The following is a 17,557-nucleotide window of genomic DNA, read 5'->3' as shown; positions in this document are numbered from 1 at the left end:
GTGCACTCCAGACTTTGCACCAGCAAGGGCGCGAACCTCAGGGGCGTCCCCCCCGTAGTGACATCATCCATTACCGCTTTAAAAGGTCTTTGTTTGCTAACCTCTAACGAATTAGCAAGGAACTCCTCTGGACTTGCTTCGGCAGTCCACGCTACTTGAAACAAGGAACTCAAACAGGACTTGCTTCAGCACTCCACGATACTTGCAACAACGATCCGAGTCAGTGAGGGGAATCCTTCTCCACTGCTCGGCCTTTTCAAACTTACCAGGAGTACGCGCTCCACGGGGGCTCGCTCTCTCTTCTTGATTTCAGATTGGCAAGATGGGATCTGGTACTCGCTCCTCGTGGGCCTTCGTCCCTGGATACTCAGAAGACTCCTCATTGCCTGGAGGCGATCACGGACGTGAACACAGTGAGTTCTATTGTACATAGGAATCAGTACTCGCTCCATGAGGACCTACATTCCTATAGCTCTGAAGACTCCCTTCCGTCCAAGATGTTATCGCAGGTATGGAAATCGAGAGTTACATTGACAAGTAGAGATGTGAATCGTGTGAGTGATCGTCTTAACGATCGATTTTGGCTGGGGGGGGAAGGAATCGGATCGTCGCGGTTTTGTTTTTTTAAATATCGTGTAAATCGGGGGAGGGCGGGAAAACCGGCACACTAAAACAACCCTAAAACCCACCCCAACCCTTTAAAATAAATCCCCCACCCTCCCGAACTCCCCCCCCCAAATGTCTTAAATTACCTGGGGTCCAGTGGGGGGGTCCCGGTGTGATCTTCCACTCTCGGGCCACGGGTCCGTTGATAGAAATGGCGCCGGCGCTACCTTTGCCCTGTCATATGACAGGGCAAAGGTAGCGCCGGCGCCATTTTGGTTCCTGTCCCCCGACGTCACGAGCGTAGGAGATCGCTCCCGGACCCCCGCTGGACCCCCAGGGACTTTTGGCCAGCTTGGGGGGGCCTCCTGACCCCCACAAGACTTGCCAAAAGTCCAACGGGGGTCCAGGAAAGACCTCCTGCACTCGAATCGTGTTGCTGTATTGCAAAATGGCGCCGGCCGTATGGCCATTTTGCAATACGGCAACACGATTCGAGTGCAGGAGGTCGTTCCCGAGAGTGGAAGATCACACCGGGACCCCCCCACTGGATCCCAGGTAATTTAAGACATTTTGGGGGGGTTCGGGAGGGTGGGGGATTTATTTTAAAGGGTCGGGGTGGGTTTTAGAGTTGTTTTAGTGTGCCGGTTTTCCCGCCCTCCCCCTTCCCCTCCCCCTTCTCCCGATTTTTGACGATAAATCGGGGAAATTCCTATTATATATCGCCTCTAACGATTTTTGACGATTTAAAATATATCAGACTATATTTTAAATCGTCAAAAAACGATTCACATCCCTATTGGCAAGATTGCAGATAGGAATCGCTACTTGCTCCATGAGGGACCATGTTCCTAGAATCTTTTACAGACTCTCTTCTACGCTAGAAGCCATTCCATATACAGCTATTGTGAGTTCTTATTACAGACTGTAAATAGGGACCAGTGATCGCCTACGGCTCCTGTTCCTGAATATACTGAAGACTCTCTGTGGCATAGAGACCATTGCACACATCTACTATTGTAAGTGTACCATCTTGTATCCAGTATACCCTGTCTACTCACTACTTCTAGTCTCTCTCTACAGCTCAGCGAGCCAGAGATTATATTCCAGTATCAGAAGGACTTCAGCCCTGCCGAACACCTCGACTCACTACTGCCACCACTGGTGGTGCAGCTTCCAGTCTAATAAAGAACTATTTATGTTTCTCATATTCTAGCCTAGCCATTGGTTCCTCTCAAGATCTACTCCTGGGGGCACTGTCATCTGCCATCGGCCCAGGGATTCACCATTTTCTCCTAGTGGTCATTTCTTACACTACAATCACTCTGTGGGAACCAACCACTACCGACCACTTCCACCACTTACGGAAGTACTATATAGAAAGCTACCTTCTCTTTCTATGGGACTTGCCAGCAGCCTATAATAATAACAGATTGCTACTCCGTAGCGGAGGCATGATAGATTGCTATCTCTGAAGTGAAGTACAATATACCTATTGTTAGCCTTTTTCCTCAGAAGAGTATCATTGAACAGATTGTCAACTCCTCTTCCCTGGGGAGTTGCTCCATAACAGATTACTACCTCCTTCCTTACAGGAGCATCTAACAGCAGTTCGCTAACAGATTACTACCTCCGCCCTCCTGGCAAGGTAAGCACTACAGATAGCTAACTCCTCACCTCTGGAGGAGCAGATCATGTCATATTACTAACTCCTCCCTCTTTCAGGAGAAAATCAGAATATATTGCTAACTCTACCCTCCTGGCGGGGTGAGCGATAGCAGATAGCTAACTCCTCCCCTCTGGAGGAGGAGAGCGTAACAGCTGCACATGCCTGGAAAACACAGAGGCAACAACTGATGGAGTAAAGAGGCCTGGAAGGCTATGAGGTGAAATGTAAGACATAAGAACCTAAGAAATTGCCATGCAGGTTCTGACCAAGGGTCCATCAAGCCCAGCATCCTTTTTCCAACAGAGGCCAAACCAGGCCACAAGAACCTGGCAATTGCCCATACACTAAGAAGATCCCATGCCACTCATCAATTAATAGCAATGGCTATTCTCTAAATAAATTTGATTAATAGCCGTTAATGCACTTGTCCTCCAAGAACTTATCCAAACCTTTTTTGAACCCAGCTACACTAAATGCACTAACCACATCCTCTGACAACAAATTCCAGAGCTTTATTGTGCGTTGAGTGAAAAAGAACTTTCTCCGAATAGTCTTAAATTTGCTACTTGCTAACTTCATGGAATGCCCCCTAGTCCTTCTATTATTCGAAAGTGTAAATAACCGATTCACATCTACTCATTCAAGACCTCTCATGATCTTAAAGACCTCTATCATATCCCCCCTCAGCCGTCTCTTCTCAAAGCTGAACAACCCTAACATCTTCAGCCTTTCCTTATAGGGGAGCTGTTCCATCCCCTTTATCATTTTAGTTGCCCTTCTCTGTACCTTCTCCATAGCAACTATATATTTTTGTGATGCGGCGACCAGAATTGTACACAGTATTCCAGGTGCGGTCTCACCATGGAGCGATATAGAGGCATTATGACATTGTCCATTTTATTAACCATTCCCTTCCTAATAATTCCTAACATTCTGTTTGCTTATTTGACTGCTGCAGCACACTGAGCCGACGATTTTAAAGTATTATCCACAATGATGCCTAGATCTTTTTCCTGGGTGTTAGCTCCTAATATGGACCCTAACATCGCGTAACTACAGCAAGGGTTATTTTTCCCTATATGCAACACCTTACACTTGTCCACATTAAATTTCATCTGCCATTTGGATGCCCAATCTTCCAGTCTTGCAAGGTCCTCCTGTAATGAATCACAATCCGCTTGTGATTTAACTACTCTGAATAATTTTGTATCATCCACAAATTTTATAACCTCACTCATCGTATTTCTTTCCAGATCATTTATAAATATTTGAAAAGTAAGGGTCCCAATACAGTTCCATGAGGCACTCCACTGCCCACTCCCTTCCACTGAGAACATTGTCCATTTAATCCTACTCTCTGTTTCCTGTCTTTTAACCAGTTTGTAATCCACGAAAGGACATCACCACCTATCCCATGACTTTTTACTTTTCCTAGAAGCCTCTCATGAGGAACTAGGGATGTGAATCGTGTGATCAATCGTCTTAACGATCGATTTTGGCTGAGGGGGGGGGAATCTGATTGTCTTAATTTTATTTGGTTAAAAAATCATTTATAGGGGGAGGGGGGAGGGCGGGAAAACCGGCACACCAAAACAACCCTAAAACCCACCCCGACCCTTTAAAACAAATCCCCCACACCCTCCTGAACCCCCCCAAAATGTTTTAAATTACCTGCGGTCCAGTGGGAGGGGGGTCCCAGCGCAATCTCCCGCTCTCTGGCCACGGCTGCATTAATAGAAAGGGCGCCGGTGGCCCTTTGGCCATATTGCCAATATTCAAAATGCGCCGGCGCTACCTTTGCCCTCATTATGTCATACGGGCCTACGTCGCTGGACCCCAGGTAATCTAAAACATTTTGGGAGGGTGGGGGATTTGTTTTAAAGGGTCGGGGTGGGTTTTAGGGTTGTTTTGGTGTGCCGGTTTTCCCACCCTCCCCCCTCCCCCGATTTACGATTTTTTTGACGATAAATCGGGGGAATTGCTATTGTATTGCGGCTCTAATGATTTCAAATATATCTGACGATTGTTTTAAATCATCAAAAAACGATTCACATCCCTATGAGGAACTTTGTCAAACGACTTCTGAAAAATCCAAGTACCCTACATCTACCGGTTCATCTTTATCCACATGTTTATTAACTGTTAAGAGCGCGGCCTCGGCAGCTGTTACAAACCGAGGGCACGGTCGTTTCTGAAGTGGGTGTTGTGAGCCCTTGAGCCACGGCATGACTCAGGGAGGAGCCCCAAGACACATCGTGGGAAATGAGCTGGTGCGAGCATGGGTAACGAGGAACAGGGCAAGGCTGAAGCAAAGACAAGGATACAAGGTCTGACCCTGTACCGGACCTGCATGCCCCAGGATGACCAACAATGCAATGTTGGTCGATGAACAGTCCTCCAACCGTTCCAAGCCTTTCGGACTTGCCGCTGTGTACGGCAAGAGGCGGCAGGCTGGACAGAGGATGAGGGCAAACAGAGTCCTTAGAACACAGAAGACTTGGGCCGAAGACTCAGGCGAGGAAACTGTAGACGTAGGCTGAAGTGAGGACACTGTGGACGAAGACAAGGATCAAAGCACTGGGTCGAGACTGCGAGGCAGCGCACCCTACACAGTCTACCCATGTGACTGGTTGCGGACCACGCTGGGCTCGAAGCAGACTCTAGGAGAGAAAGTGGAAGCTGATACCGGAACATGACGAAGATACTGAAGAGGCCTGCACCGGGCCGTGCCCTACACAGCCAACCCACAGGACTGGTCGTGGACCACGCTGGTGCAGAGCAGGTTCAAACAGAATCTTGACATGGACGGATGCGAATTGTAATAGGCTCCAAAGACCGGGAGAAGACTCAAGCACAGGATTCAATTCTCAAGATTAAACAACTTAGGACTGAAGCAGAAGTCTTCCGGATGGTTGCACTGTGGAGATGAAGATGGCCTTTGTACCATGAGGCGCCCTACACAACCCACCCATGGGATGGTCGCAGACCACGACAACGGCACAACAGGAAAGTGGACATCAAGGAACCAGGGCATGGAGGCAGAGATGAAGGCAACGGCATCAGGAAGGACATCGGACATCAGGAGGTACAAACGAAGAACATCAGGAACATGAAGACAACTGAAGACCTGGACAAAGGACATCAGGAACACGAAGACGACTGGAGACCTGGACGAAGGACATCAGGAACATCAAGACGACTGGAGACCTGGACGAAGGACATCAGGGACATGAAGATGACTGGAGACCTGGACGAAGGACATCAGGGACAAGAAGACAAAGCCGTCAAAGCAGGAGAAGACCAAGGAGGACCTGGACCGGTCAGAAGATACAGACAACTGTGCAACCTGATCCGAAGGCCAGGAATGACTGAAGAGGAGGCCCTCTTATAGGGCTGAAGCAGGAAGTTGTCATCATGTGGAGCCCGGGGCATATCCGGCCGTGGGCCCTTTAAATGCAGTGAAGAGGCGACCACCGGTGCCTAAGAGGAAGCAGGAAGAGAGACAGGACCCTGGACAGTGGCACCAGCCACACGGAGGAAACAGTGCAGGAAGGAGCAGGCAGGCTTCAGGGAGGCCTCCTGCCATCCGACGAGGACCCCAGTGATGACGTCGCGGCTCCCGGCCGTGGAGGCAGGCCAGCAGGCTTCAGAAGTGTTCTCCAGGCTGCAGATGTCAGCGGGACAGCTGCAGCTTCTCCCAGCTGCACAGGAGGGATCTCGGCAGTGGTATCATGCCGCAGGGGGGACGTCAGCAGCGGCACCAGCGCTGCCGAGCAGGGCAGGAACTGCTGCGGCCTCCGGGCCGCAGGGGATGGCGGCAGCGGCAGACTGCCGTGAAACTAAGGCAGGTAGGTGGGGAGTCTGCCCACGGCATGCGGGCAGATTCACAACATTAACTCCTTCAAACACGTGAAGCAGATCTGTGAGGCAAGACTTGCCATGGGTAAAGCCATGCTGACTTTGTTCCATTAAACTTTGTCTTTCTATATGTTCTGTGATTTTGATGTTTAGAACACTTTCCACTATTTTTCCTGGCACTGAAGTCAGGCTAACTGGTCTGTAGTTTCACGGATCGCCCCTGGAGCTTTTTTTTATATATTGGGGTTACATTAGCTATCCTCCAGTCTTCAGGTACAATGGATGATTTTAATGATAGGTTACAAATTTTTACTAATAAGTCTGAAATTTCATTTCTTAATTCCTTCAGAACTCTGGGGTGTATAACATCTGGTCCAGGTGATTTACTACTCTTCAGTTTGTCAATCAGGCCAACCACATCTTCTAGGTTCACAGTAGGGATGTGAATCGTTTTAGGACGATTAAAATTATCGTCCGATAATTTTAATATCGTCTTAAACCGTTATGGAACACAATACAATACAGATTCTAACGATTTATCGTTATAAATCGTTAGAATCGTGAGCCGGCACACTAAAACCCCCTAAAACCCACCCCCGACCCTTTAAATTAAATCCCCCACCCTCCCGAACCCCCCCCAAATAACTTAAATAACCTGCGGGTCCAGCGGCGGTCCGGAACGGCAGCGGTCCGGAACGGGCTCCTGCTCCTGCATCTTGTCGTCTTCGGCCGGCGCCATTTTCCAAAATGGCGCCGAAAAATGGCGGCGGCCATAGACGAAAAAGATTGGACGGCAGGAGGTCCTTCCGGACCCCCGCTGGACTTTTGGCAAGTCTCGTGGGGGTCAGGAGGCCCCCCACAAGCTGGCCAAAAGTTCCTGGAGGTCCAGCGGGGGTCAGGGAGCGATTTCCCGCCGCGAATCGTTTTCGTACGGAAAATGGCGCCGGCAGGAGATCGACTGCAGGAGGTCGTTCAGCGAGGGTTCCGGCGCCTCGCTGAACGACCTCCTGCAGTCGATCTCCTGCCGACGCCATTTTCCGTACGGAAAATGGCGCCGGCCATACGCGTATGGCCGGCGCCATTTTCCGTACGAAAACGATTCGCGGCGGGAAATCGCTCCCTGACCCCCGCTGGACCTCCAGGAACTTTTGGCCAGCTTGTGGGGGGCCTCCTGACCCCCACGAGACTTGCCAAAAGTCCAGCGGGGGTCCGGAAGGACCTCCTGCCGTCCAATCTTTTTCGTCTATGGCCGCCGCCATTTTTCGGCGCCATTTTGGAAAATGGCGCCGGCCGAAGACGACAAGATGCAGGAGCAGGAGCCCGTTCCGGACCGCTGCCGTTCCGGACCGCCGCTGGACCCGCAGGTTATTTAAGTTATTTGGGGGTGGGGGATTTAATTTAAAGGGTCGGGGGTGGGTTTTAGGGGGTTTTAATGTGCCGGTTTTTCGATTTTTCGATTTTTCGATTTTTTAACGATTTTTCACGATTTTTCACGATATTTTACCCCCCCAAACGGCAACAATACGATTCCCTCCCCCTCCCAGCCGAAATCGATCGTTAAGACGATCGAGGACACGATTCACATCCCTAGTTCACAGTGATTTGGTTCAGTCCATCTGAATCATTACCCATGAAAACCTTCTCCAGTACGAGTACCTCCTCAACATCCTCTTCAGTAAACACTGAAGCAAAGAAATCATTTAATCTTTCCGCGATGGCCTTATCTTCTCTAAGTGCCCCTTTAACCCCTCGATCATCTAACGATCCAACTGACTCCCTCACAGACTTTCTGCTTTGGATATATTTTAAAAAGTTTTTAACTGTGAGTTTTTGCCTCTACGGCCAACTTCTTTTCAAATTTTCTCTTAGCCTGTCTTATCAATGTCTTACATTTAACTTGCCAATGCTTATGCATTATCCTGTCTTCTTTTGTTGAATCCTTCTTCCAATTTTAAATGAAGATCTTTTGCCTAAAATAGCTTCTTTCACCTCCCCTTTTAACCATGCCGGTAATCGTTTTGCCTTCTTTCCACCTTTTTTAATGTGTGGAATACATCTGGACTGTGCTTCTAGGATGGTATTTTTTAACAATGACCACATCTCTTGTACACTTTTTACCTTTGTAGCTGCTCCTTTCAGTTTTTTTCTAACAATTTTTCTCATTTTATCAAAGTTTCCCTTTTGAAAGTTTAGCACGAGAACCGTGGATTTGTTTACTGTCCCCCTTCCAGTCAGTAATTCATATTTGATCATATTATGATTAGGGATGTGAATCGTTTTAGGACGATTAAAATTATCGTCCGATAATTTTAATATCGTCTTAAACCGTTATGGAACACAATACAATAGAGATTCTAACGATTTATCGTTATAAATCGTTAGAATCGTGAGCCGGCACACTAAAACCCCCTAAAACCCACCCCCGACCCTTTAAATTAAATCCCCCACCCTCCCGAACCCCCCCCAAATGACTTAAATAACCTGCGGGTCCAGCGGCGGTCCGGAACGGCAGCGGTCCGGAACGGGCTCCTGCTCCTGAATCTTGTTGTCTTCAGCCGGCGCCATTTTCCAAAATGGCGCCGAAAAATGGCGGCGGCCATAGACGAACACGATTGGACGGCAGGAGGTCCTTCCGGACCCCCGCTGGACTTTTGGCAAGTCTCGTGGGGGTCAGGAGGCCCCCCACAAGCTGGCCAAAAGTTCCTGGAGGTCCAGCGGGGGTCAGGGAGCAATTTCCCGCCGCGAATCGTTTTCGTACGGAAAATGGCGCCGGCAGGAGATCGACTGCAGGAGGTTGTTCAGCGAGGCGCCGGAACCCTCGCTGAACGACCTCCTGCCATTTTCCGTACGAAAACGATTCGCGGCGGGAAATCGCTCCCTGACCCCCGCTGGACCTCCAGGAACTTTTGGCCAGCTTGTGGGGGGCCTCCTGACCCCCACGAGACTTGCCAAAAGTCCAGCGGGGGTCCGGAAGGACCTCCTGCCGTCCAATCGTGTTCGTCTATGGCCGCCGCCATTTTTCGGCGCCATTTTGGAAAATGGCGCCGGCTGAAGACAACAAGATTCAGGAGCAGGAGCCCGTTCCGGACCGCTGCCGTTCCGGACCGCCGCTGGACCCGCAGGTTATTTAAGTCATTTGGGGGGGGTTCGGGAGGGTGGGGGATTTAATTTAAAGGGTCGGGGGTGGGTTTTAGGGGGTTTTAATGTGCCGGTTTTTCGATTTTTCGATTTTTCACGATTTTTCACGATTTTTCACGATATTTTACCCCCCCAAACGGCAACAATACGATTCCCTCCCCCTCCCAGCCGAAATCGATCGTTAAGACGATCGAGGACACGATTCACATCCCTAATTATGATCACTATTGCCAAATGGCCCCACCACCATTACCTCTCTTATCAAATCCTATGCTCCACTGAGAATTAGATCTAAAATTGCTCCCTCTCTTGTCAGTTCCTCAACCAATTGCTCCATAAAGATGTCATTTATAGGGATGTGAATCGTTTTAGGACGATTAAAATTATCGTCCGATAATTTTAATATCGTCTTAAACCGTTATGGAACACAATACAATAGAGATTCTAACGATTTATCGTTATAAATCGTTAGAATCGTGAGCCGGCACACTAAAACCCCCTAAAACCCACCCCCGACCCTTTAAATTAAATCCCCACCCTCCCGAACCCCCCCCAAATGAGTTAAATAACCTGCGGGTCCAGCGGCGGTCCGGAACGGCAGCGGTCCGGAACGGGCTCCTGCTCCTGAATCTTGTTGTCTTCAAAAGGCGCCGGAACCCTCGCTGAACGACCTCCTGCAGTCGATCTCCTGCCGGCGCCATTTTCCGTACGAAAACGATTCGCGGCGGGAAATCGCTCCCTGACCCCCGCTGGACCTCCAGGAACTTTTGGCCAGCTTGTGGGGGGCCTCCTGACCCCCACGAGACTTGCCAAAAGTCCAGCGGGGGTCCGGAAGGACCTCCTGCCGTCCAATCGTGTTCGTCTATGGCCGCCGCCATTTTTCGGCGCCATTTTGGAAAATGGCGCCGGCTGAAGACAACAAGATTCAGGAGCAGGAGCCCGTTCCGGACCGCTGCCGTTCCGGACCGCCGCTGGACCCGCAGGTTATTTAACTCATTTGGGGGGGGTTCGGGAGGGTGGGGGATTTAATTTAAAGGGTTGGGGGTGGGTTTTAGGGGGTTTTAATGTGCCGGTTTTGCGATTTTTAGATTTTTAGATTTTTCACGATTTTTCACGATTTTTCACGATATTTTACCCCCCCAAACGGCAACAATACGATTCCCTCCCCCTCCCAGCCGAAATCGATCGTTAAGACGATCGAGGACACGATTCACATCCCTAGTCATTTATTCCATCCAGGAACTTTTTATCTCTAGCATATACTGATGATACATTTACCCAGTCAATATTGGGGTAATTGAAGTCTGGTACAGGACAAAACTCACTTCCACCAGAAATTCCAATTTTTTTGTTTATTTCAAAATATTCAGCGTTTCAAAATTGTTCTACTGGCAACTCCAAAGTTAATAGCAATAACTTGTCAAAGTCCCCCGACACGTCTCGTGTTTCGCTGTGGCTGCATCTGGAGGGACCAGGCATATAATTGTGATCTGCAATAAGATGTACATACAAATAAATAGTGGAACATATTGGCTACTTGAATATATCATCATAGAACACACATACCTTTAACATCAATAAGCGGAGCGCGAACGCCCTCAAAAGTGACAGCCATTTAAAGAGGGAAAAAGGCGCGAAAACGGAACCTCTCGCGAGATCCATCTTAACCAATCACAAGTAAACGGATTCACTCACTCAGTCAAAAAGGTACCATTCAATGTCTTTGTTAAGTCCGACGGATGCGCTATTAGGGGCTTTTGAACGCTTGGTCTGTAAGGATGCCCAAACTATAGTTTTGAGAAAACAATATGTACGTTACAATCTAAGGAGGAGGAAATAGCCGTAGGTGGTTTAGCTAGAGACAATTCTATAGTAATAAAACCTGCGGGCAAGGGGGGTGGTATTGTGGTTCAGAATAGGACAGATTATGAGGCCGAGGCACTACGTCAACTAAGTGACTCCTCTTTCTACATGCCCTTACAAATGGACCCGACGGAATCTTTGATGAGGGACATTAATCATATTGTTCAACAGGCAGTAGACTAAAATGATAACAAATAAAGAGGCTAAGTTTTTGGTCACATTGCGTCCCATCATGCCGCTTTCTACACCCTCCCCAAAATCCACAAAACGTTATCTCAGCCTCCGGGTCGCCCGATAGTTTTGGGCATTGGCTCCCTTTTAGAGACTCTGTCCCAATTTGTAGATGCTTTCCTAAAATCCTTTGTACCTATGATTCGCTCTTATGTAAGGGACTCCTCTCATCTAATTTCGATACTGTCCAACTTAATGGTCTCCTTGGAAAAATTCTTCTTTGTGACTTTGGATGTGGTCTCGTTGTATTCCAATATCCCTCAGGGTGAGGCACTTCGAGTCATTGAGAACGTCTTGAATACACGACCTGCACCCCATCGGGTCTCTACGTCATTTTTGATTCAGTTATCGGAACTGGCCCTTACTACAAACTTTTTTCAGTTCCGTGAGACATATTACCAACAAATTAAGGGCACGGCTATGGGGGCCACTATGGCCCCCAGCCTTGCTTGTTTAAACATGGACTATTTTGAAACTACATTTATTTATCCTTCAGAATGGTTTAGTTTTATACATCTATGGTTACGCTTTATCGATGACATATTTGTTATCTGGGTAGGCACTGACTTGCAGTTTTATATGTTCGTTGATTGGTTAAATTCCCTAAGCTGTAATATACAGTTTAATTTTTGCATTCACCCTTCACATATAGCCTTTCTGGATATTTTGATCTTTGTGAAGGAGGATAAATTTGAAACTACTCTGTTTCGGAAAGAAACGGATCGCAATACTTTGCTGTCTTATTATAGCTGTCATCCTAGAGCCCTACGGGATAATATACCTACAGGACAGTTCCTAAGACTTCGTCGTCTCTGCTCCTCTCGTGCTGATTTCTTGACTCAAGCTCATGTCATGACTGCCCGGTTTTTGGAATGGGGTTACCCGGCTCGGGTGATTAAGAGGGCGTTTAAAAGGGCTCTGTATACCAACCGGGATTGGCTCTTTCTCCCACCCACCGGATCAGATGATATGGTTAATAACTGTATTCTTCTCTTTTCAATTGTGGGTAAAACGATAGCGGATATGATTCGGCGCCATTGGTCCACATTAGCACTGACAGATCTCTTTCACAGTCCCTTGCGATTCACATTCCGATGGGGCAAAAACCTGCGTGACCGGTTGGTGCACACTGCATCATTAAATTTTGACAGGGCTTGCAGCACAGGGGGCACTCATAGACCGTGTGGGCACTGCACTATATGTAGCCATACAGACACCGTTTCAGTTTTTGTGCACCCTATCTCTGGTCGCTCTTTTAGACTCTATTCAGACTCTGACTGTACCACTAAAGGCGTTGTCTACGTAGTAAAATGCCCATGCTCTCTTTTATATTTATTTAGTAACTTTTATATACCGGCATTAGAGAGGCACATCATGCCGGTTCACATATTAACAAAAGCTGAGGAAATACATTATAACAAGGGAATGTAAGAATGGTCAGAAGAAAGTAAAAGCCGGAAAATGGGGAAAAACTACAACCAGTTAACAATTAAAAACAACTGATAAATAAGTATTTAGAAATAACTAATAATTGCAAACTCTGATATAAGAATGCTACATAATAATATATTAATATAAATGGAGGGGTACGGGTAAGCTCAGCAGAGAGGCAACAAATTAGAAGAGACAGGGGAAGGGGCTGGGATAGGGGTATGTTACAGGAGTGCAGGGGAAGTGTACAAGGGATGGGCTGGTATAGGGGGAGTAAATTACAGATAGAGGGGCAGTATCTCTGGGGAGGTCGATTAGTCAGGGAAGGCTTGATGGAATAGCCAAGTCTTTAATTTGGATCTAAATTTGATGGGGCAGGGTTCGAATCTAAGCGTCATGGGCAGGGAGTTCCATTTGGTGGGGCCTGCAATAGAGAGAGCTCTTTCCCTAGTGGAAGTGAGGCGAGCTGTTTTTAGAGGAGGTACTTGCAGGGTTCCTTTGTGAATTGATCTGGTAGGACGGGTCTGGGTGACTGGGCTGAATGGTATGTCGAGCCAAAGGGAGTTGTGTGAGAAGATGGATTTGTGTATGGTGGTTAGTGTTTTGTGGAGAATTCTGAAGGGGATGGGCAGCCAGTGAAGGCCCTTCAGAATGGGGGTGATGTGGTCTGTTTTGCGGGAGTTGGTGATGACTCTGGCTGTTGCATTTTGCAACATTTGGAGCGGTTTGATAGTGGTGTGTGGGAGGCCTAAGAGTAATGAATTGCAGTAATCGAGTTTAGCAAGTAGGGAGGTTTGAATAACAGTGCGGAAGTCTTGAGAGTGTAGCAGTGGCTTAAGTTTTTTTAGGACATTTAGTTTGTGGAAACCACTTTTGAGGATGGAACTTACATACTTTTTCATGTTTAGTTGTTCATCTAGGAGGACTCCAAGGTCTCTTACAAAGGGTTGATTTATGGCAGGTTGACAGATAGGATCGTGAAGTGAATGTGGTTTGGAATGGGGGGAGATTAGTAGTAGTTCCGTTTTGTTTGTGTTCAGAGCGAGGTGGAGGTTCGTTAGTAGAGCATTAATAGGGATGAGACAGGTTTCCCAGTACTTCAAGGCGTCAGATATTGAGTTATGGATGGGGATTAAGATTTGGATGTCATCCGCATAGAGATAGAAATTAAGTTTGAGATCTGTTAAGAGATGGCATAGGGGGGTAAGGTAGATGTTAAAGAGGATGGAGGAGAGGGAAGAGCCTTGTGGGACACCTTGTCGTAAGGGGAGGGAAGTGGAGGTAGAATTGCCTATTTTGACAGAGAAGGTTCTGTTTGAAAGGTAGGATTTGAGCCAAGCTAGTGCCAAACCAGAGATACCAATGCTTTCTAGACGGACAAGTAAGTGATTGTGGCATATGGTATCAAAGGCGGCTGATATGTCCAGGAGGGCGAGAAGGTAGCTGGTACCCTTGCCAATTCCTATTAGGAGGTGGTCGGTGAGTGTAAGGAGGAGGGTTTCAGTGTTAAGATGTTTCCGGAAGCTGAATTGTGCAGCATGAAGGATATTGTGGTTTTCTAAATAGACCATAAGCTGTGAGTTGACTACTCTTTCCATTATCTTGGCAATGAAAGGGAGGTTGGATATAGGACGGAAATTTGCAGGGTCTTTGGGGTCAAGAGAGGGTTTCTTGAGGAGAGGTTTAACAACTGCTTGTTTGAGAGTGTCTGGGACAGAGCCAGAGGATAGTGAGCAGTTGACAATGCCCGCTATTGCTTTAGAGATAGTATTAGGGATAGCAAGAAGCGCTTTGGAGGGGATTGTGTCACTTGGGTGAGAGGCAGGTTTGAGTTTTTTGAGGATAGATTCTATTTCTTTGGAGGAGGTGAGGTCAAAAACTGATAGGACAGAGCTGGAAGGAGCAGGACTCAGGAAAGGACAGAGAGTGGTGTCTGTGAATCTGGAGAGGAGTTTCAAGATTTTATTATGAAAGAATTGTGCAACTTCATTGCTTTTGGTTTATATATGTAGGCAAGACGATTAGGATGGTTAAAACGCGGATGATTGAACACTGTTCTAACATTCGGTCACTCAGAATGGATGAACCCCTGGTGTCCCATTGGTCCCACAGCGGACACTCCATTTCTGATCTCTCCTTCACAGTATTAGAGGTGGTCACCCACCCACCTCGGGGGGGGGGGGGGTGACTTCTCAGAGATGCTGGGTCGGAGAGAGCAGAGATGGATTTTTACCCTTGATACTGTTCACCCTAAAGGACTTAACAAAGACATTGAATGGTACCTTTTTGACTGAGTGAGTGAATCCATTTACTTGTGATTGGTTAAGATGGATCTCGCGAGAGGTTCCGTTTTCGCGCCTTTTTCCCTCTTTAAATGGCTGTCACGTTTGAGGGCGTTCGCGCTCCGCTTATTGATGTTAAAGGTATGTGTGTTCTATGATGATATATTCAAGTAGCCAATAGGTTCCACTATTTATTTGTATGTACATTTTATTGCAGATCGCAATTATATGCCTGGTCCCTCCTGATGCAGCCACAGCGAAACACGGGACCATGTTGGGGACTTTGACAAGTTATTGCTATTAACTTTGGAGCTGCCAGTAGAACAATTTTGAAACGCTGAATATTTTGAAATAAACAAAAAAATTGGAATTTCTGGTGGAAGTGAGTTTTGTCCTGCACCATGTTTCCCTAATACTTGCGGATGTGCAAGGTTTTGCTTCTTTGGATTTTCGGGTAATTGAAGTCTCCCATTATTACCGCACTACCAATTTGGTTAGCTTCCCTAATTTCTCTTAGCATTTCACTGTCAGCCTCACCATCTTGACCAGGTGTATATGTGCACCTGTTATAAAATCAACTATATGCGCATACATGTGCACATGACTTTATATTGACGTGCGCATGTGTGCACAAATGCTGCCTCGATCACGCAAGTGGGGGGGGGTTTAGTACATTCATGCACTGACGCAATTACCTGCCTCCCCAGTTCTTTCCCCATTTACCCCAGAAAAGGAGAGGACTTCCTAAACCCCGTAGCGAACTTCCTCACGTTTACCCTGTCACTAGCAGGACCCATAATCTGGAACACAATGCCTCCAGAGATCAGACTACAAAGTGATCTCAAGGCATTCAAGAAAAGTTTAAAAACATGGCTTTTTAAACAAGCATTTTACAAAGAGATGGGTGAAAAGAGCGAAACTGTTGTGACACGCCTGATTCTATGACGTCACCTCCTTCTGTGACATCAGATGCTGGGGGAATGTAAACCCAGCGTCTCCTAGGTTTCCTTGCCTTTGCAACACAGTTACCAAGATAGCTGCTTGCCTGTTAGCCTGCCTGCTTGCCTGTCAGTCTACCTGCCTGCCTGCCGGTCTACCTGTCTGCCTGCTGACCTGAACTGCCTCCTGACCGTCTTCCATCAATGGTCGGCCCAAGGATCCACTACTGGATTTACAACAGAAACTAGTTAGGAAAAGACAGAAAGGCACCGACACACAGCACTTAGGACTTTACAGTAGATTAGTCTATGAACTCTGCACCACAATAAGCATAAATATAATACTATGTGTAATAAAACTACCCGAGTAAGTACCTTGGTACATCTGGTCATGATCTACTTCGCTAAATGACTATGTATATTGATATATTGTAACCGAACCTTTAATGGCACCTGTTAGAATGTACTATAGTACACTTTTATCGACATTAAATATATGCCTACATGTAAACCGTTGTGATGGTATTTAACTTAGCAACGGTATAGAAAAGTTTTTAAATAAATAAAAAATAAATACCCTATTAGCCCCAAGCCTTACAACCCCACTAAGTTTTTGTTATTGTCTTACTTATACGCCATTCCTAGCAGAAGTAAAGTTACGCCGTAGGGGACCCCAGCACGTGCTCGAGCACATAAATACTTACTCACAGACTTCATATTAAAGACTCGGCTTGCCCATGCTCCACCCCTTTCTTGATCTTTTTCATTTGTGTGCATACCAGGAGATACACGCATACTTGCGCGGTTTTTTAAATTGCGCGTTGCACGCCAGACCAAGTCACACAGATATCTCCCGGCTTTGGCACGTGTAGCATTTTTAAAATCCGCTAGCAAATGAAAGAGGATGAATGCAGACTCACAAGTGTGCGGGGGGATATGGAGGAGAGTGCTAGGTTCAAGTGTAATTATTTCCCACTGAAGTTTCAATAGGTGTCAGCTAACTTATCTGGCTAACGTAGCCTACCACCCAGCTGAATATATCTGGCTAGCTTTAGGACACCTCTATGGAGGGACAAGTGTTAGCTGGATAACTTATCTGGCTAACTCACCTCTCCCCTTGACGCCCATTCTCTTCCCTCCACTTAAGAGGATAAATAATTAAAAGTGAATTTGAAAAGCCCGATGCGTGCTGAAATTATCTTCAAAGCTCCGAAATGCACACAGAACTTGGGCTGCGCGCACATCTCACAGAGATTCAAAAAAGGGGTGGGCGTGGTCTGGGTGGAGCATCTGTGCTCCGGGGCAGATCCAAAAAGTGTGCATGACAATACTTACACGCCTGCTTGCACACCCAGGTGCCATGCTGTGTAATTTTACTTCTGCTATGGAAGAGGTTTAACTTACAAATAACAAAAATAGCCATTTCTCATGGGTTTAAAGGGACTGAGGAAACTGGGGGGAGTGCAGGCTATTAAACCAGGGGGGTTTGGAGGACTTAGCTTTTAACTGGGTGAACTGGCAATGGCATGGATGAGCCCCCATTA

At 47.1% G+C, this 17,557-nt stretch overlaps 1 protein-coding gene across 1 annotated transcript in view; it reads left to right on the top strand.

The window, feature by feature from the left end:
- Positions 1 to 17,557, top strand: part of LOC115081109 (extracellular calcium-sensing receptor-like) — a 116,626-nt gene that overhangs the window by 71,902 nt on the left and 27,167 nt on the right. The gene's annotated exons all lie outside the window — the stretch shown is intronic.

Source organism: Rhinatrema bivittatum, chromosome 19 (assembly GCF_901001135.1).
Source record: "Rhinatrema bivittatum chromosome 19, aRhiBiv1.1, whole genome shotgun sequence".
Taxonomy (NCBI): domain Eukaryota; kingdom Metazoa; phylum Chordata; class Amphibia; order Gymnophiona; family Rhinatrematidae; genus Rhinatrema; species Rhinatrema bivittatum.
This window is presented reverse-complemented; position numbering and strand designations above follow the sequence as displayed.